The sequence below is a fragment of the Gobius niger genome, assembly GCF_951799975.1.
Source record: "Gobius niger genome assembly, chromosome: 10".
In the NCBI taxonomy this organism is placed as follows: Eukaryota; Metazoa; Chordata; class Actinopteri; order Gobiiformes; family Gobiidae; genus Gobius; species Gobius niger.
In genome coordinates, this window is record NC_136861.1 from 20,610,259 (window position 1) to 20,631,911 (window position 21,653).

Here is a 21,653-nt window from a genome sequence, read left to right on the forward strand (position 1 = left end):
TGTGACTTTTGTTTCATCTGTTTGCTGACCCTGTAGAAGCAATGTCCTCCAGTCTGTGGTTCATACGACCAGGCTTATTGACACAGGCAAAAGGTCCTTGACCCTGTTGATGGCCAAAGTTCAGGCTAATGCAGCGCGGAGTGTGTTTTGTAAGAAGAAAAACAGCTTTTGTGAGATGATGCACCGCAGCAATTTACACGTCTTTAAGAAGAGGCCTGTGGGGGTGGATGTGTTGTCAGTGCGATGGTTTTGTTTAGCTCTTTGATGGATTAGCTTTAAGGTCTTAATCATGTTTATAAAGCTGTGGTGCAGGTGTGAAAGTGACAATTACAGGGATGGCTTTTGAGCATAAGAAATGAAAGCCTCAAAGCTACACAAATCTGTCCTGGTTATAAAATCCAATTTAGATTGAGTAAGGGGTGAAAGGCAAAATTTAAAGGGGTTTGGATATTGAAGAAGAAGGTAGAGCAGACTACAACAACAAGCCAACTCTTTCTCTCTGCTGATGAAAACGCCATACACCTCAACACAAACAGTTGCTTGTATAATACAAATCCTGCACACACATTAATTGGTATCTTCAGCTGGGGTGCGTGGTCCCAGCCCCTCCCATCCGCTCTCACGTCACCCGGGTACAAGGAGCGCGTGTGGGGATCAGAGCGGCTCGCGTTCACACAGACCGGGCGCCAACTAAAGTCAACTGCCCGTGTAGAGTACCGCTATATATCATACTTGCGCATTTTACGCACCCATTCCGCGCACGCGTCCCGTTTTCCGGAGCTGACTGCAGATAATTGATTTGCCAAAGTTGGATTTATTGGGGACACATGAAGTGAGAGGAAATATCGCGCTGCCAGATGCTGCACAGAGATGAACGACAGTGACCTGCGACTGGAGGAATTCAGCGCTACTGTCACAGGTATTTCATTTAAACAGGCCACTTTATCTGCATCGACACTTCTTAGCGAGGTTTGTTGCAATCATAAATCAATCAGAAAGTAGCCCGGTGCGCAACTGTGGAGTGGCAGCTTTTCACATGGACTAAAACTTTGACTTTTGGACGCGCTGGTTTGTTTTGGATGATCCGCTTGGCTAATCAGAGACGCAGATTTGTCTTCAGAAAAAAAAAAAAAGTCTTCATTTAAACCCCTTGACTGATATTTCACGTGCCCTCCCTAAATTACGCACGAGACACGAGTCAAGCGTTGGTTCGAGACCGTGACCCGTGTTTCGGTACAATAAATGATTTCCATCCCTGACATTCACGCCGCGTTACAGATGTTACGCATCTGTAAAATAGCCTCATTGAGCGTTAGTGTTGGTCTCTTTCATGAAACTCGCTCTGTGGCTATAGGCAAAATCTCTGTTTCTGTTGCCCAAAGGCGGTTTAGCGCAAACACTGAAAATAAACAGTCATAAGCTGATTACTGTAAGAAGATTTTATGTTGTTTGCCAAGTTTAACGAGTATTTGTCAACAGTTATGACTTCAGCCATAAAGATAAAACTGGCAATTTATGACTGACATAGTACAATACACTGCAGTTCACAGTGTTATGAAACAGTAATTTGTTAGTTTGCCTTTGAACTGATAATTTAAACTAACAGATACATCACTCATTATTTGACTGTAAGCCCTATTATAGTTTGCCTTTAAAGGATATTTCTGGGGTTGTGTGCGTCAAAGCATGTGCGAGAAATGCAACTTTGCAACTCACCAGAGCTACTACAGCAAACATCTGGCTACTGCAGACTCAAAAATAGTTCACCTGCTGCTTGCCCTTTCGTGTTACCCACTGTTGTGAATGTTCATTATTGTATATGATTAAAGTAGCAGCATTGGGGAGAGCACTGACCTCGCCAGTCTTGCTCTGGTAAAGACGTCTGCCCGTTCAGCTTTAAACCAGGGATTCAGGGGTAAATGCTGCAATAAACAGTTTATCTGTGAATTTATAAAATGTTTCTCTCTCCTTTTTCTGTCCATTTGCAGCTGAAGCAAATCAATATATTGGCAAATGAGTGCTAGCGCAATAGATAATGCAACATCCATATCACAAGAAGTCACAATATATTGCAAAATCATTTAGATCTTCCATCGGACTGACACCTTTTATCACAGCCTAAAACATAACACATTCAAATTGTGCAAACGTTCAGTTTTAATCACGATTTTAGTCTTGTTTTGACTCTGTCTTGTCTTTGACAGGTCTTGTTTGGCACCACTTGTAAAAAACAAAACAAATTGCTACAGATTGCTGCACAACAACAAAGTCCTTATTCTTACAAAACACATTTAAATTTGGTCACCCTGTACCAATTTATGAACTGTCCTTCTGTCCAAACCATCTCCACTCGGCCTTTTCGAAACGAGGAGGAACAAAATAATAATTCAAGGGTTTGTTTTGGAGAGCAGCAAAGACAAATTTAGCAAATTGTTGAATCTCAGAAACAATCACGCGATGCTCAGACTGGCGGAGAGCATGTCTGCAGAGAACAAAGCCTTCCTGAAAAGTTATTTTATAGCCTCTCATGAATTATTTTCTAAAAGACATTGTAAAATATGCCCAGACATGAATATTATTCAACTATCCAAATGCCCATTTCAAGTAAATGCTGTTTAGCTTCAGTGGAGACCAGATAGAAAATACAAATATTCTGCATTAAAACACATGGGTTTCGTATCAGATCAATATTGAGATGCCAGTCTTACGTTTCTCGGTATTGGATAAAAAACAAAAAAAAAGATCAGTTCAGTAAAAAACAAACTAACTCACACTGACTAGAAAAGTTTAAGCCTACAGTTTGTTGCCTCATGCAGTTTAAACACGTCTGTCCGTCTCCGCGTTTGTGGCACTGTGTAGTAAGCGCGGTCATTGTTGGCGGGTGGTAAACAGCTCTGAATCTAAACACAAACACATTTATCAAGTCTCTCCTCAGCTCGGCCCCGTCACTGCTGATTGAATATGGGCTTCTTGATGGTCGTGAACAGCCACAGGTGCTACACGGCATACTGAACATGTTTCCAGTTCTATACATGTCCAACAATCGCGGGAAATGTATTCATTGTTGGTACAAAACATTTAGGTGATTCTCGCATTGGTGTTACAGCCTAAACTGGGGAATATTTTAAGGATTCACCCGTTCAGACTTAACGGCACGCTTTATCACTATATCAGTGTACTGTACGTTTTAACCACGTTTTATCATGTGTTTCTGTAGATGCCCGTGAAGCATGTTGTCTTTTTGTAAAGTGTTTTGATTGATGGATTATAATGAAATTTAATTTGACTTATGATCTTCTAATTTGTGATTCTCAGAGTGTGCTACATTCACTGCCATCTGGTACCCATTAAACTTCTTCTTGTTGGTAATCAGGAGTTGTTTGCCAAGTAAAGACTGTCAGTGTGGAGTTGCCAAGCTCGCCCTGTGTCTGTGTACGTAGGTTTTCTCTAACTATTGAAAAGGCACACAGTAAAAAGTTATTTTGTTTTTAAATGTGAAATTGCTGAGTAGTTTATACTTGGGGTTGCTTTAATGCTTTACCAAATGTGTTTACTTGATCTATATTTCTGAGTGTGTTCGAGAGTCCGCAATCAAATGGCCCCTTTGGCCTCCGGGGGCAGCAGTGAGAGGGGTAAGTGGCACTTGGATCTCTTTGCCCCTCCCTCGCCGCTGTTCTGCCTCAGCTGCTGTCAAAGGACAGAGATATTGTTTCTCTGGCCTTTCCAAAGCTTTTGTCCAAGTCAAATGCAGTTCACAATAGCCGAGGGTCATCCGATGGAAAAGTCAGTGACATTTAAAATAAATACTGTTCCTTAAGTGTTAACGTCGTAATCTCAGTCATAATCTTTTGAACAAATGCACATGAACCCAGAATACTTTTTTCCCATTATATCCACCCTGATGTATTGTAAGTGGTTTTCTGCATCCGTGAAGAGCACAGGTTCACGCTCTATATACAACAGTCCCTGGAGTCAGTCAGTTGCACCTTGTAAGTGACAAGATAAGTGGCGTTATTATTTTAATAGGAATATAGGTTGGCTTCTATTCCTTGGTGAGTTTTGTTCATGCGTTAAGATTGAAACAATAAAAAAAGATAATCCGGGAGCCGCCTGCAAGACAGTAAATTGCTTTTTAGACCATGAATTTTACATTTTCAGCAACATATTTATCTTTTATGTGCCTAACAATGCACAAACAGATTTGAGGTAAAAACTAAAATGGGTTAGTCCTTTTTGTGATTACATAAAGTTATTTTGTCATTAAATTAATTCATAAAGGCAGCTGTTATCAGGAGCTTACCAAATAGGATTTAAAAAAGATGAGTGTTTTGGGGTCAGTGTTTAAAGCAGGACTAAGTAACTCATGCCCCTAGACGTCATAAGAACCACTGCAGGTGTCGTAGCATGTTGAGTTTTTTGACTTATTAATTGTCCGTGAGAGTAAATACAACGCTGACAGAAAAGGCGAAGGGAGAGAGGGATATTGTACATCCAATGACACAATGTAGATAAGTTTTTTTCACTTAAACTTGACGTTAGCTTCTTCTTCGTGTGTATTGCGCCTCCAACCCGTAGGCAGCAAAGTTCCAATTGTGGTTTTCTGGCCAGAGACACCAGGGAGAGATGAAAGACCCCCCAATCATCCCATTAACACTTGTATTACCCCCAGAGGGACTACAAAAAAGATTTATTAAGGTAAACAAGCTACTTAGTACTGCTTTAATATAGGTTGTAAGCTGTAATTGCTAATATTCTTAATCCAATGACAAAATGATAACACCTCTTACATAGTTTTAGGGGTTTATATCTAAGTATTTGGTCAGTCTTAAATTCTATGTCAAAAGCGTGACTCAGGACAGCAAAGCGAGTAAATATATATATTTGAGTCTGACCGATCTGAATCTGCAGCAGGTCAAACAGTTTACACTTTTGTCCGGCCATGCTTGCAAACATGAGCAGTGTGGCTCTTTAATGTATGCGCTGCTCAGAGTAAAGGGCCGCCTGCAGTGCTCACCACTTTGTCTATCTGTGGCTATGTCTTAACACGCTATAGCAGAAAATATGAGGTCGTGCAGCACCCATGTGTCCCAGATGGGAACGATAAGGGAGCGTGATGAATGGAGTTCTCAGACATTCGTATGTACGTTCACATTGAAGTTGATCTTGAGTTACTCTGCGGCAATTGCTCTGGCCGTTTGGCTGTATAGAGACTGATGTGTTTACGACCTCTCAGAGACAGTGTTTAAACACGCAATAAAGGCATTATTTGTAGCCATGGACCCATATAGGGCAACGTATATGACATGATAGATGTATAAGTTTAAGAAAAGGTTAAGGAAAGGTAAAGGGGTAGAGACAGCGGCGGAAAAGCCACGAATATCTTTGACTTTCAGTGGTTTCCTGAGTCTAAAAGCACGGCGGATGACAGTCTCCAGGCCCACACAGCTTAATCACTGTCGGGATGCATGGATTCACTTAATAAATTGTTCCAAAAAAGTTTCAGCGCGGTTGCCATGACAAATGAAGTTGTTGATAGCTGATGGTAACAGCGCCGAGCCCATTATATAACTGACCGTGAGACCTGCACCTCAGCACAGAAGACACCAGATTGTCAACGCTGCCACCATTAAATAAAATAAAAATTAGCTTTTTCCAAATGTCAAACTTTCTGGCACCAACTTTTCTACTATAAATTTGCTTCTCAACCCATTGTTTGTTTCAGATTTTGCTTTATAGTTATGTTAAATATGTCATTTTCATTTTTCATCTTGTAGAATACGTTCCTTTTCGCCACTATAGATTATATTTTAAATTCAGCAAGATATGAAGGAAAAAAACTGACGCTGTGTGCATTCAATGATAAAAGCACAGGCCCAAAACAGATACCTTCTTTGTTCATGTCTTGAAAAAGGGAAATTTCAGGTCCCAGCTTTAAGCAAGGTTTCCTGCTGAATAACGCTTGTACCAAACTGACACCCCTTTCTACCCTGAGTCTACCCTGAGTAGGTTTCCTGTGCGCATTTCCACAGTAGTCTCTACTAATCAGAAATAATATGATGCAGATGAAATGAGAAGGGCTGATGGTTCAATCCCAGTTTTGGACAATGTCCCTGCCTCCTCGGGCAAGACACATCATCCACGTTGGTTCCAGGGTCTATGTTCACGGGTGGAAGAATGTGAGTGTGTGTGTGTAAGATACAATACAGGACAACAGATGCAGCTGATGGCTACTGGTGTTGCATGTTTCATTATGTCCATGAACATTTAAGAAATAAACTGAAGAAATAGATATATACAGTATAAACCTATGTGTTTTGTATACAATATATAGGGCCTTATAGAGCATTGTTGTCATCACAATATTAGGGGATGCAGTATCAATATAAAAAAAAAACACAATATATTAAAAATTCACTGAAGTCTCCCATCTGACAGAGATTTACACAAATGATAAAAATAATAATTATTACTCTCTTATTTTGTTCCTGTAATGGAATGATCTTCTGACCTCTTTGCGCTCAATTGACTCTGTTGACACCTTCAAGAGCTCATTTATTTGTTCAGGCGTTTTTTAGCTACTTTTAGGCTGCTATGATTTTGTGTTGCCTTGGCCTTTTTATATTGTGTGTAATTTCTGATTTTCTGAACCGTGTAGTGAAGCACTTTGTGGCTTTTTGTCTGTGAAAGGTGCTTTATAAATAAAGGTTACTTACTTACTTACTTACTTACTTAATAGTTTTTTTTAAACCTTGTTTCAACATTTTTTGATGAAAAAGCTCAATGCTAAAGATTTTTGTTTGCAAAGTAAGGTTTGTAATATTTTTTTTATTTCATTAAAAAAAGAATAACTGCCCAGTCTGTGCAATTTGAATGAAAAGGAGCAGAAAAGAAGATCTTAAACATAATGGAACTGCGGCGTTCCATTCCAGAAAGAAATCGAAAATCAACTTTTGAGATAGGAAAAAAAAAGTCACTGTACTTGACATTGCAGCAAGCTGCCTCAGAGAAACAACAAAAGACAAAGTGTATAATGGTGGACATCTAAAGCTGCAGTGACGCTACAGACAGGGTGGGACATGTGAGAGGGGTGGCGTGCTGTCTACCCCTGTCAGGAGACTCGACACGGGACTCTTCAGACTCTGGTTCAAATAGGCTTCTCAGTGGATCCTGGGCCCAAGAATAACCCCACAACAAAGAGCTGTCAGAGTGGACCAGAGCAGGGCGCTGAAAAGCTTCTATCTGGACACTGCTGCCAGCTCCGCTTTGCGCCAGCAAGAGGGTCATACGTAACTCCTCACAGCTATACTGACAGCTCCAAGTACAAAATCAATTTGAAGACATAGTTTACTTTTGTGTTCACTTTTCCCCTCATCAATATTAAAATCCTTTGTGTGCGTATGTAGCTTCACTGACAAAGGCAATACAACTTATTTTGACTCTGATTTTAATCGGTTTACTGTGAATGTTGTACCATGAAGCAAAATAGGAAAATCTTCTACCTTACACTCAAAAGTCTCTCCATAAGCATTAACCTGTTATCTGCCAGCTTCAGGTTAGGAATTATGTATCCAAATCTCAAAGCGTATTTACTGGAGAGCTTTCAGCCTATATGCCAGTGTGACACCTCATTTGAAAGCCAAGACCTCATAGTTTCTAAATAAGTAAGTAAGATCTGTGTGAGTGAAACACAACTTACATGACATGTGCCATTCCTAATCATAACCCTAATCATAACCCTAAACCTGATTAGTTTCGTATATTGGTTTATTTGGAAGGGACAGTGCATGTTAATGAACAAGGCACACAGGATTGAAGGCTTGGGCTAATTTCCATCCGTCGTCCCCATGCACACTCTCAAACACACTCTCATTCATCCTGGCCTATTGTACATGTTTTTAGTGTTAGGGGAAACTGGAGTACCTGGAGAAAACATACACTGACACTGGGAGAACATGCAAATACCACACAAAAAGGCCCCGTTTAGGTGAGAATCGAACCCGGGACATTCTAGCTGTGAAGCACGAGCGCTAACCGCTGCACCACCGTGCCGCCCTGTAGTATGTACCGTGATCAGGGCGGATGGCAAGTAACAGGTTAATCTGATGGTTCAAACACAGAAAACGCCTTTCTCTGGCTCCATATTTACTGTCGATAAAATTATCACTGTGTTGTTAATCGATTGATTGTGTTGTCAATCGATTGACAACACAATCAATCGATTGACAACACACGACAGTATTTTCCGCTCGGCCCTAGATTACGGATTTTGTTGAACAGAAATGACTTTAACATATTGCACAATGGCCTTCTCCTCAAATTCCTTTGCCTGATGAATAGATTGAGTCAGACATGCACTTTGAATGCCTGAATATCATGTGCTGATTCTGGCCACGCTCTTTTTTTTCTTCGTTCTCCTCACTCTGAGCTGATCTGATTGACATCGACTTTCTGTTGCTCTCGTTTGCCGCATTAAGGTCTTATTTGTGGTACACGTGCCGGGTTAAACGAATCACTCCTTGGTCTATTAAATCTTCCAACTTCACAGAATAGTGTCCCAGTGTCAGGGCAAATGCAATGAAAGCTGTCTTTTGGAACAGATCTCTTGTTTGGCATGGAGTAAGAGCTGTATAAAGTGGCATTTATAGCTTCTATTCACAGACAAGGAAAGCAGGTTATTAAAACCACACTCCGAAAAATGTAACCAGATAAATAGAATAAAATACTGGCATCCCACGTCTCTCTAAACATTTGACTTCAGTGGGATTATTCTGTCAAAAAAGATATTAAACATAAAGAACCGCATCATTTTTTGTTGTTCATCTCTAAAACATCTGAACAGGAGAAACATAGACGTCGCGTTGATGTAGATACTGATTTGCGAGAGCTTAGCACACCATTAAAGTCTTATTAGGTCATGCTGTTTTTCAGCCTCAGCAGCAGGACTCGCCTCACATCCACTGGACAGCAGCCAGCCGCCAAACACTCAACTGTTTTCACCACTCTGACCAAGGAGGCACCACAAAGAGTAGCTTAGGGTAGCTTGGGTATGGTTGGCCATATCCCATGATGAAATTGCTTGAATTGACTAGAGGACTGTGTTGGTTGGCCAATAATTGTTTTGAAAAGCCATACATGTTACATCTATATTTATCAAAAGAAAATCCTAATATCAATATTATTATTTTTTGTCTTAAACCTTGCTTTATTTATGAGTGTCTGTATAAATATCCCTTGTAGTCCGGTATACTATGATGGAGCAGACATTTAGTGCATAGACATTTGCATACATACTGAATGCTATCTCTGTGATCAATACCTGTGTTTAACTGACCTGCCATTGCACATCAAATATTGATCACAGACTTCTTTTAAAACAGCCCGTAGGGGACACACTGGACACTCTGACATTTGACTTACTGTAAAAGTCTGTACGGGCATGTGAAATAAGTGGCTGCAAATGTAATAAAACACAGTAACACTTTATTTTACACTAGCCTTTATACATTGTACCTGCCACATTTAGTACAATGCAATGTTCTATGTAACAATGTGTAATAACATGCAAACGTAATACATATTTGTAGTTTGGAGGTACATGATGTAATAAGACATAAGACTCTAACTCTACCCTTAAACCCTAAGTGTCTTATATCTTATTACATTATGTACCTCCAAAGTACAAATACACATTATTCCATTGTACAAGTTATTACACATGGTTACGAAGCAGATTACATAGTACTAAATTTAGTTTGGTACAATGTATCAAGGTAGTGTAAAATAAAGTGTAATCCAAAACACTTCTCACTCACTCGTATTAGAATGAAAGGAAACTCCTTATAATACTGTTGCTCCTTCTACTTTAGTTGTTATGAGTATTTTCAATTTATGTTTCCTGTGAGAATGTTGTAGCCCCTTAGTCTCTTTGAAAAGACATTTTGAATCAATGCTTTGGTTTATTCTATTGTGCAGTCTTAGAATTCCTCAGATGATAGTTGTAAAACCACTTCTTTGTTCAGAGAAATCACATTTTATTATGCTTTGTGTTTGTGCCAACACTGGGTAATCCTTTGGGCAAACAGTATGTTAAATTTAACTTGCAAAATATAGTGTTCTATTGTTTTGCCTGTAAGCGGGTTGGAGATATACATTTGCAAGTAAAAGGGCATGTGCATGCAAACAGCAAGGTTAGGATGAAATTGTAGTTTGAGGTTCATTTTGTTATTGGTACAACATTTGCTAATGCTGCTGGAGTCTTGTGTCCTGTGGTCAGTTTCCAGTGAAGCCTCTTGTTTGTGAGGTTGGTGATAACACAAGGCGCTGGGAGGGAGAGTGCTGCACTTGAACTTTGACCCATGCACATTATGAGGACGTAGGGGGTATTTTTAGTGCCTCGACCAAAGAGGATCCAACCAAACACTAAACTGCTCGATATGGCGGATCCTCCAGGGTTTAAAGGCACACTAGAAAAGAGCAAAAGCGTGTCATGTTCTTTTATCCTCTGCACCCGTATTGATTGTGCTGTGATAAATCTTTTTTGCTTTGTGGCCTGGGCTATGTTTTTGAGTGCAGTCAGGAGGGATTCACTCCCCACGGGGATCACAAGTTAGCAGCTCCTTTGACCAGATAGAGACGACTGACATCTTCAAACTACACAAATGTACTCTACGGCTATGGTTCCCCAACTGTTCACAGCAGGACCCACTTTAGATGAAGTTGGCCTTCAATGAACATAAATGTCAAACAGTGGATTGAACCTAGAGAGTAAACCAGCTCTAAGACGAACGGCATGGGCTTCAGGCACGTGGCCATTTTGAAGACTTTAGACCAGGGATCTCCAACAGGTAGCTCGGGAGCTACCAGTAGCTCGCCAGGCCTTTCTAGGTAGCTCGTCAAAAACGTTCTACATCTCTACCCGCTTGATAACTCATATTTTACATGCATTTTCTGTTTGTTCTGAACATGCTGAACACAATCTGCAAACAGTTTGGTAGATTTTGTAAAGTATGAGGACTAAACTAGTCATTTTCTTTAAAATACTTATTCTCTGGGGTGAAGTCCACCTAAGTCACATTTTACACAAGTGTTTTTGAAGTATAAGTAGCTCTCTGACGTTCTAAAAGTAGCTCGCTGGGTAAAAAGGTTGGAGACCACTGCTACAATTCAAAAGATAGATAATTTGTTTTAATTTAATTTAATTAAATGACAAAGCCCTAATTTGGATCATAGCCATGGATACCCAGACTAAAACAACTAACATAAAACAGTGCAGAACACTTGAATTGAGGGAATAAATATAACCCTGATTATTAGATTATTGAGTACTAGAGAGCCGAGATGCAGAGACTTCCCTGTCCACGCACCCTTCCTCCAGCTTATCTGGGAGGATCCCGAAGCAGCACCAGGCCAGCTCAGTGACATAGTACCTCCAGCGTGTCCTAGGCCTTCGCCGGAGCCTCCTCCCAAGGGCACACGCTAGAGCCCTGCACTCCCGACTCGCGGGACCCAACGCAAAACAGTGCGGCGCAGGACACATTTTTAAAGCTCATTGCGGGCGCGGGAGGGGGGCGGGACGGCAGAGTGCGGGAGCGGGCGGGTGGGACAATAAACTGCTGTCCCGCAAACTAAATAATTTTTCATTTTCATTTCATTTGTTCATTCCATTTTGATAATGGGAGCATTAGTACCGCAGAATCACTGTGTTCATGCTCAAAATTGATACAGTTATAGGCTCCAGTCACTGCGTAACACGGACAAACGCACGCACAATGAGTTAGTGCAACATGGCATTCATCCAGACTTTACTCCACAGAATAAGCATAAAAAACACTACACTCACTGTGCACTCGATCTTCTGGGGATCCGTCGAAGAACTTGCTGCTCTTGCTCTTTATCCAGTGATTCTCTCTTGTCGTGTCGTCATTAGCGCCATTTGGAAAAACTTCTTTTGCATAGTCCACAACAACAGGCCTGTCTTCACCTGCCCCGCGCCCATCACCGCTTGTTTTACATGTTAAAAGTTGTAAATAAGCCTTATTATCCATGGTGTGGCTACTGTAACCACGCGTTGTCGTTGTTGTTGTTGTTGTGCGAGGCAGCGTGAGAGATGCATTCATGGACCGTAAGAAGTGCGCACTTCTGCCGCCGCTCCTCCGGTGCTGAAGTTTCTTTTCCTTCTCCTGCGGTCGTTCCTCCTGATGTTTGGGAGTCAGTTCCTGCCACCCCTATTGCCCCCCCGCTGGAGAACCCCACTGTTATATATTTGTCCACATTTTCCTCACGTTTGTGGATAAAAGGGACAGTAAGAAGTGTGCCTTTCCCGCACTTCTCACGGTCCCTGAATGCATCTTCCACGCTGCCTCCACAGACCAAAACAACAGCGCGTGGTTACAGTAGCTACACCATGGCTAAGTTAAGGCTTATTTACAACTTTTGACATGTGAAACAAGCGGTGATGGGCGCGGGGCAGGTGGAGACAGGCCTGTTTTGTGGATTATAAAGTTTTTCCAACTGGAGCTGAGGACTGACCCAGAAGATCGAGTGCACAGTGAGTGTAGTGTTTTTATGCTTATTCTGTGGAGTAAAGTCGGCCCTTAATGTGAGGCTATTGCACTGACTTATCTGACATGAAGCGCGTGCGTTTGTTGATGTGTTTGTCTTGATAGATTCAGTCTGTGTTTGATGCTACACAGTGACAGGAGCATAGCTTAGTTTGGGATTGAACTGGTGTGACTGTCCCATACACGGTGAAAAACCTATGTTATACACAAGGCTATATGGACAGTCCTGAGCTGGTCTATTTGCTTTTTGTGTAACCCGATTTGGCAAGAGCCCAATGAGTCAGGGGAGAGCAGGTCGTTTCTGCTCTGCCCCGTGTGCGCGGCCCGAGGTCTGTCCACACGTCTTCCTGCACTGGTCATGACTCCTGCAGTGCAAACGTCCCCATTTTGCATATTGCGGGATTTTTGCGGGCGGGAGCGGGACAAAACAACACAGATGCGGGCGGGAGCTGGAATAAAAATTACAATCCTTTGCGGGATGCGGGCGGGAGCGGTACTGCACCATGCGGGGACCTCTAGCACACGCCCAAACACCTCCCCAAGGAGGCAACCAGGAGGCATCCAAAACAGATGCCCGAGCCATCTCAACTGACTCCTCTGGACGTGGAGGAGCAGTGGCTCTACTCTGGGGGCCAGAGTAGAGCCACTACTCTGGGCCCCTGGTGACCGAGCTCCATCCTCACGCTATCTCTAAGGGTGCTCCCAGCAGTCGAAACTCATGTATCTGCAATCATGTCCTTTCGATCATTACCCAGATCTCATGACCATAAGTGAGAGTAGGAACATAGATCAACGGCATATCAAGGGCTTTCCTTTCTTCACTTCTTCACCACAACAGTCCGATAGTGGCTGTCTCACTGCTGACACTGCACCGATCCAGCTGACGATCCTACCCTCCATCCGTCATGAACAGGACCCCAAGATACTTGAACTTCTCCACTTGAGGCAAGGACTCTCCACTGACCTGGAGAGGGCAAGCCATCTTTTACTAGTGGAGAGCCATGGCCTCGGATTTGGAGGTACTGATCCTCATCCTGGCCGCTTCACAATCGGCTGCAAACCGCCTCAGTGCATGCTGGAGGTCCTGATTTGATGAAGCCAACAGAAATTGAGTTCATAAAAGTAATGAACAGAACTTTTTTACTGATTCACTATATTGATTTACTGATTTACTATATTAAACATATATTTTTTTCTCATTCAAAAACTAACAAACAGGCTGTAATCTGGTGACTGGTCCACCAAAATCCCACAATGACAGAAGGAGATCTAAGATTCAAATTTGATACGGCTCTACTAACTAGCCTACAGGCAGTGGTGTACCACCTCTGACCTCATACCTCAGTTTGAGAAACACTGAGCTTTAGTAAACAGTCCCTGGTCACATGGCCCGGTGCTCCGCCAACGCATCATGCTGGAGTTACTCATTAGGCAGTGTAATCACATTGTCCGCGCTGGATCGGATTGGCTCATTCCTCCCAGGACAAGGTACAAAAACGAATGTATATCAATCACCTCTGCCCTCCTGACCTCAGCACCCCCCAGCCGCCGCTCCCTCAAAACTCCTAGATCTGAGGTCATCACTGCAGCACTCTGACTGACTTTAATACTAAAAGCTACAAAGTCCTGAGCACGATTTCACAGGGGATTAAATCATTTGGAGACATATGGAAGGGAGGATGCTCTAACTTTTAATTGGTGGAGAGCGGCTCAAATTTCAAAGATAGTCTGTCGGCACCTACAACAGAGAGCGTATTACATAATAACATCTGCTGTGATTTAATATCCGTGACTTCTACAGCACTCGCCCTAGTCAAAAACATGGGTAAATCAGAAACACTTTTGAACTTAATGCAAAAAATTACAAAAAAACTAACAAAAGGAGGACATGATTTATAAAAAATGGCAAGGTGTAATCCCAATAATGACTCAGCAGCTAACAGAGTTATAAAAAACAGAAATATATACCGAATGTCAGTCTGTTTATAAGATTCGATCCTGAACTACTGTATTCTTGTTTTGCGGGAGGAATCTCTTGGTGAAAAGGATATCAATAGTTGCAGTTGTTGTTGGTTTCTCCTGTTGCCATCAATACAAAACATGCTCCTAATAACCAGTATTTCAATGTTGACCTAATCCATATGTTTATTTGGCTGCCATTAGTCGACACCTGGATGGAGTTGAGTTGGAGACGTCCCCGCTCCCAGTAAAGCTACAAGTCAGGTCTTAGGAGAGATGAGCCACTCACAGCAAAGACACACGTTGTTTGTTCAAGGTACTTTTTAATGATAAAAATATCTATAATAAAATAAATGCTTGTATTTCATTCAATTTCTGGGGAAAATATCACGCGGTGTGGCTGGAAATGTTACGTGAAAACAAATTATAGTAAAAGTGAGCCTCCACTATTTCTGTTGCTGCATCTGTAACTCCCTGGAAATAAAGACATCCCATTACGCCCACCTATTTTGTTCAGTGCAGCATGTTTGGTTATTGTGCTGTTTCTGTGGTTGTAGCATTCATATGCACATGATTCACAAACCAGAAAAATAAATTACAGTGCCATTTGCTTTTGTACTTATGTTTCCATTACCACTGACCTCGCTTCTGCATAGAGATGAGTTCACGTTGAGATATTAACATCGTGCAGATGTGCTGGGTGAACGTATGTAGTTATGCGGTGTTGCATCACAAGTCAAGCAGCGGTGAATACAACACTCTCGGCTTCATTGAAAACAGTGGGAGATCGCTGGCATTGGGTGGTTGTCATCGGATTTGAGAGGATTTATTAAGGTGAATAATTGTCGGATTGTGATGAAATGTTATTTGATCACCACGATAACCTGATGAATGTTTGTACAGACTGCCAAGAGGTAGCCTAGTACACGTCACCAATCCATCTTAACTTTGTGCTGAATTTCACGCATTTCTGTTCGCATTTCAGGAAGTAATCATGATCTAAGTTAGACTGGAAAACGTTTTAGAAGCTCTTAGGCGACGTTCTTTCTAGTTTATTTGGCTTTAGATTTAGCTAAAGCTTGAAACGCGTGTCATGACATTAAACATTTGATGAACAATTTATTTTATGTTTAAAGCAAAGTAAAACGTAGAATTTGGAGCCTGATGTGTGACACAGTTACGGTAAACTTTAAAATATAATCCACACAAATTGTTTAGATCTGCAGACATCGATTCTAATCATTAACCTCTTAACCCTCACCCCGTTTTTCACTACCCAGAGCTAAAGGTTTCTTATAAAAAGTGTCAAAATAGCAACAAAAAAGAGACCAAAACGAGGATGAAACACAAGGAAAAAACATCAAAAAGTGACAAAAAAGCCACAAAAGAACAACAAAAATGGGACAAAAAAGCTATGAAAAAAATCCCCCCCCCAAAAAAAAGGAACTAAAAAGCCACAAAAAAGTGACAACGTGGGCAACAACGCAAGGAAAAAGATCGACAATCTGTCATTCACAGGCGATGTGGCAGAACAAAGACACTCACTGACTGATAGGAGGTAAAAGGTTCGTCATGAATGCTAGTGTAAGGAGACTCTGTTGCCATAGTTTTCATCTGAATTTCAGTGGCTGCATTTCGCAAATCCCAAAGACTGAAATTGATTAGATAAACATGCCCTTTGCAAATACCAAATTTCCCGTCTTGATGTGGTCTGCTTACATACCGAATCCGGATAACCCTGTAGTGTGTGATGGGTTTAGCGATAATGTAGCGCTCCAAGGCATGTTTAGAATGTGCACTGTGAATTAAATGTTGATTTTCAATAATACACGTCAAATGTCACTGTAATTGCAATACTTGTTGATCACAATAAATACTGTCCCCAAATAATTCAACCCTGTTGTTAACAGTACAGGTAAAATACAGTTCAGATTTGAGGCAGTGGTTTAAAGTTTTCACACCAACCACCTCATACAGTATTTGACCTTACAAGTAGTATGTCCAGACCTGTAAAGTACAAATCAGTCTAGACTAGACCGAAACTGTATTCAATTATGTCTGAGCTGGATGTAAACTGGGGACCCACCTTCATTCAACCTGTTACACCAAGCCATGACCCCCCCAAAAAATGAATTTAATCTTTGACTGTGTTACACTTACGTAAAAAAAGAAAAAAATAATATTAATAATATTAAGTAACTTGTTTACCTTAATACATCCATTTCGTAGTTCCTGTATAGTGTTAATGGGATGATTGAAGGGTCTTTCATCTCCCCCTGGTGTCTCTGGCCAGAAAACCACAATTACAACTTCCCCTGCCTCCGGGTCGGAGTCACCAATACACACTTATGGAATGAAGCTAGCAGGCGGGCAAGCTAACTGCAGGCTAGCGCCACTTAAACAGTATTTTAAGCCAAGTTTGAGTGAGTGAAAAAATATATATCTCCATTGTAATTGGATGTATATCCCTCTCTCCCGTCGTCTTTTCTGTCAGCGTAGTATTTACTCTCACGGACAATTATTGAGTAAAAAAAACGCAACATGCTACGACACCTGCAGTGGCGCTTATGGCCTCCAAGGGGCATGAGTTACTTAGTTCTGCTTTAAGTTCGGGTGCATCAAAAACAATTTATCGGCAAATTACTGACACTGAAACAGTCCAGCGGTTGATAATTAGATCCTGACAAATCAGCAGAAAACTTAAAAAAAAAAAACATGCAAAAAGACGTATCTATTATAGAAAACGCTATCTCAATGGCCGCCGCCTGGGCGCCGCCATGTTTATTTCCCATACCGACTTTGAAGCTAAGCAGGGAAGTGCCTGGTTAGAACTGGGATGGGAGACCGTTCCTCCGAAGCTAAGCAGGGACGGGCCTGGTTAGACCTGGGATGGGAGACCGTTTGGGAAGACCAGGAAGCCTGGCGACAGTAGTGAGTGTGTGCGTGGTTGGCGGTGCTGCTGTCCGAGGACAACCCGCTGTCACAAAAACGCGAGTGCACGAGATCTGACTGCCGTGCGTGTGCGCGCCTCCACACAGGCCCATGTGTGTGTGCGCGCGCGTGTGTGTGTTCGTGCGTGTGTGTATGTATGCGTGCGCGCGCATCCTAACAGGGCCATGTGTGCGTGTGTCTGCGTGTGTGTATGTGTGTGCGTGTGCGTGCGTGCCCAAAACCTGCTCAAACACGAGCCTCTAATCAAACGCGCTGCTACGACTGATTTATCCTCCGTGTGCGTAAAAGCGAAAATGACACTACACCTTAACGAGCGCATGGCCTGCACTGCGTAGTGTTTTCCCTTTTTTTTTTTCCTTCGCTGCTGTACCATTTGTTTTCTATTTTGCTTTCACGTATTGTGAGCCCAGAGGTACATTATATTCTAAAGCAGCTTTGAACGCATTGCCCATTTTATTGTAAGGTTATAAATACTGTCTAATGACGATCATTAGGCTATTTCAGTTCAAAACCTACTCATTATTTGTTTGATTGTGCACTACCGTGATGCACCAAACCACGGGTCCTGCACCGTGAACCAAACCGTTAGAGCTGAACCCCTAATATTTATCCATCATTATTCCACTGTCTCTTGAATCCTGTTCCCCGAGTTTAGCGAACATATTGTCGTAGTTTATAAGAAAGGAGCACGGGTGCATCAAACACTCCAATTGCAGTTTGTTTGAAATTGTTTTTTGCCTTCATCCTTTTACTCATTTGTAGTGGCCATAGTTTTTGGAATGGGTTGGGAACCACTGCTCTACAGCTGAACTGTGTGACGGGTTGGACATTTCTTTGTAATCACTCATAATCTCACACTATCACATGTGGAGACTAGCGAGGCCCGGCCGAAGGCCGGGTCTCAGCTAGTTAAATTAGAAAAAAATAAATCTATGTTCAGGTTCAGGATCCTCATACTCCTTCCTCGACTGACTTCAGTGCTTGGAGTCCCTTGTTCCCTTTGTGCAGCTCTACGATTGTGCACTGTCAGAGCTCGTCTCCTCCACACTATTTTAAAGGCCTACTACTGCACTCCTGCCATCGTTGTCCCGGGCCATCTTGTCATAAACCGAAACTCATCAAATATTCATCCCACACAATGTTCCCTACTGCCGACGATGACTTATGCTTTATGCCATCCCACCACGAAATGTCTAGACCCTAGAGCTTCAGACGACATCGGATGAGTCGATCAGCGCTGCACATCTTATCTGCAAACATATGGCAACAGAGGCATTTCAATCACTCATGGCAGTTATTACGAAATTTATCATCAAAACACTTTCCGCAAACGACAAGGAATAAGGCACATAGAGGGCCGATCTGTTAAAGTGTTAATTTTGACAAATGTATGTTATCACCACTTACACCTGGTCCTCATAGAAATAGTAATAATGTTGGTGAGTGTGTATAATGTGTGCCTTGTGTTTCCTGCCTAATTACTCTGTGTTTGCTGAAGGCATTACCTGCTTTCAGAGGCACCTGAACAGATCTAACAGGTTTACATGACTGCAGCTGTGGTGCTTAAGCATGCGTGTCATACACATTACACAGCCTGATGAGGACGGCGATTCAACAAAAGCTTGTATGTACTTCGTGTTTATCAGGCAGGATTTAAAATTGTGATCCAATTGAGCAAACATTTCGAAAGCACAATTTTTGCTGTGTGTCTGGACAGAGGGTTATGACGTCATAGCCTGGCAAGTTCAAAATCAGTCTGGACAGGAATATTAAAGCAGAACCGCTAATAACCCCCCGCATTTCGCTTATTACTTCCTGTTTGCTTGCACATGTTATGCTGTAGAAATGTAGATGATGCTGAATCTGACTAGACACGTCACAGGCAAATGACATCCCACCTTGATGAACAAATCTGATCAATTCATGCCATGCTCTTCCTGTTGTTATTTTTCACTCTTCCCTCCCACAGCCGATATTCCCCCTCTGTTTCTGTTTATTCATTGATCATGAGCGGCTGTCAGTCAAGCATGTGCAGTATGTGCCAGAGTCAGCCATGCAGGTTGATCTGTAGACATTGGCACATTGATGATAAGAATAAGAGGACATATAACAGGCACATCTTTGCACTACACTGGCTTGTGTCTGTGGATTGTCAGTTCATATTATAATCCCTCAACATTTTTGGCGCTTTGACAAAGAAAACAGTCTGCTGTCGAAACAATATCCAGCTGTGTCGATTTAGTGGACACTGCTATGTATCATCCTGCAATTTTGCCCAAATGAATGAATGGTACTCTGTTTATTTTGTCAACCTAAATTTCTATAGCAACAGCACAATCAGTAAGGTACGTGTCATCATCATCATCACGTCCTAAATCTGGCTCCCAATTAGTGTTTGGGAGTGTTGGAGAATTTTTTATACACACATATACAGTTGTGCTCAAAAGTTTACATACCCTGGCAGAATTTTAGATTTTAAAAAAAAAACTTTTATTCAAAGAATATGAAAGATAACACACAAAGTTTTTTTTCACCCAATAGTTAGTGGTTGTGTGAAGCCATTTATGGTGAAACAACTGATTGTTCCAAATAGTGCCAAACCGCGTATTTCCCCCTTTAACATCAATGACAGCTTAGAGTTTTTTATGGTAGCTGTTGATGGGTTTCTTTTTTTTCAGATGATAAAGCTCATTATTTTTCGTGAAAAGCCTCCAGTTCCTGTGAACCGAGGCTGTCTTGCATGAACTGCACGTTTGAGATCTCCCCACAAGTTCAAGTATATTGAGGCCAGGAGACTGAGAGAGCCACTCCAGAACCTTAACTTTATTCTGCTGGAGCCAGTGGCATCAGCAAACCACCTCCATATTTCACAGTAGGTATGGTCCACTTTGTTGTTGTCAACAAGGACTATGATGAAAGGCCGATGAAAAGTGCACCATACCTACTGTGAAATATGGAGGTGGTTCACTGATGACACTCCAAGCTGCCATTGATGTTAAAGGGGGCAATACACAGTACTGAGAACTGGGTTATGTCAACTTTTGATCAGGGTCATTTTGGTAATTTATTTTTTCATTATGATTTGAAAAATAGCAAACTCAGTTGTTTCACCATAAATGGCTTCACACAACCCCTAACTATGAGTGGAAAAAAAGCTTGTTATGTTATATTTCATATTCTTTGAAAAATAGTCAAAAATAGTCAAATTGTGCACTCATAATTACTCACAAAAGTTGCATCTTATTGGCCGACTACACTGTGGAAATCCTTGTAATCGTGGTACTGAAAAAGTCACTGTTGTAGAAGAGAATGCCCGGAAGACTGAGGGGGCAGATCATATTTAAAAACATGAGAAGTGCATCCATGAATGAAACATGACTCAGTTGTCTGTGTGTGTCCTCTGATGTCTATGCTTTACTTTCTCATGGTGGCCTGAAGATGTTGTTGCCGCGCTTGCATGATGCCAGTGTCCAGGCATAGGCAAAGATAAGCCTGTGGTCTTGACCCTTCAATTGGGCGATAATAAAATAAAAATAGTCCAGAGGCAAAAGATGACATACACGCTCTAGATCTGCTGTAAATAACATGTTACTGCTGTGTGGAAATGTCATTCATGAGTCCTACTCGTTTAGCAGTTCTCTCAAATGTTGCTGCTCCCAGATGGCGGTGAACTGAAAGGAAATTTTAAAACATTTTGCAAACCTATTCCCAATCCTAATCAGAAACAACATTTTTGATTTAAATTTGTGCAGCCCAAATCAGGAACCACAGCTCCAAGTGGCAGAATAGGCGATACTTGTGGCACATGTTAGTGGCTCTTTCAACAGCGGACGTCACATCAGCAATTCAACATTTCCGAGTGTGTCCTCCATTGGTCCCTGAAGTGGAGGTCAGCATTTGGCTGGAAGGAAGTGGGTCATCTTTGACTGACACCTACGGCAAAGTGTGGCGATTGTGTTATTTTTACCTTCCACTCCAGGCAAAGTTTACATAAATGCGCTTCAAGCATTTGGCAGAAGTGTCTCTAATTGAAAAACAAACCACAGTCACGGGTGGCGTTGCTGCTGCTGCTACTTCAAATACTGCTATTGCAAAAACTCCCACCCACACAAATACCAATTACTACCAATACCACTTAAATCGTATAATTATTCATGTTGCTATAAAATACTAGTCCTATTA

The 21,653-nt window shown here is 41.7% G+C and overlaps 1 protein-coding gene across 2 annotated transcripts in view; it reads left to right on the forward strand.

Moving 5' to 3' along the window:
* Window positions 1-654: 654 nt before the first annotated feature.
* Window positions 655-21,653, forward strand: part of gcgra (glucagon receptor a) — a 50,089-nt gene continuing 29,090 nt past the window's right edge. For both annotated transcript variants that reach the window (XM_079564876.1, XM_079564877.1), the window contains exon 1: window positions 655-919. The gene's annotated coding sequence lies outside the window, so the exon portion shown is untranslated. The remainder of the gene's footprint in view (window positions 920-21,653) is intronic.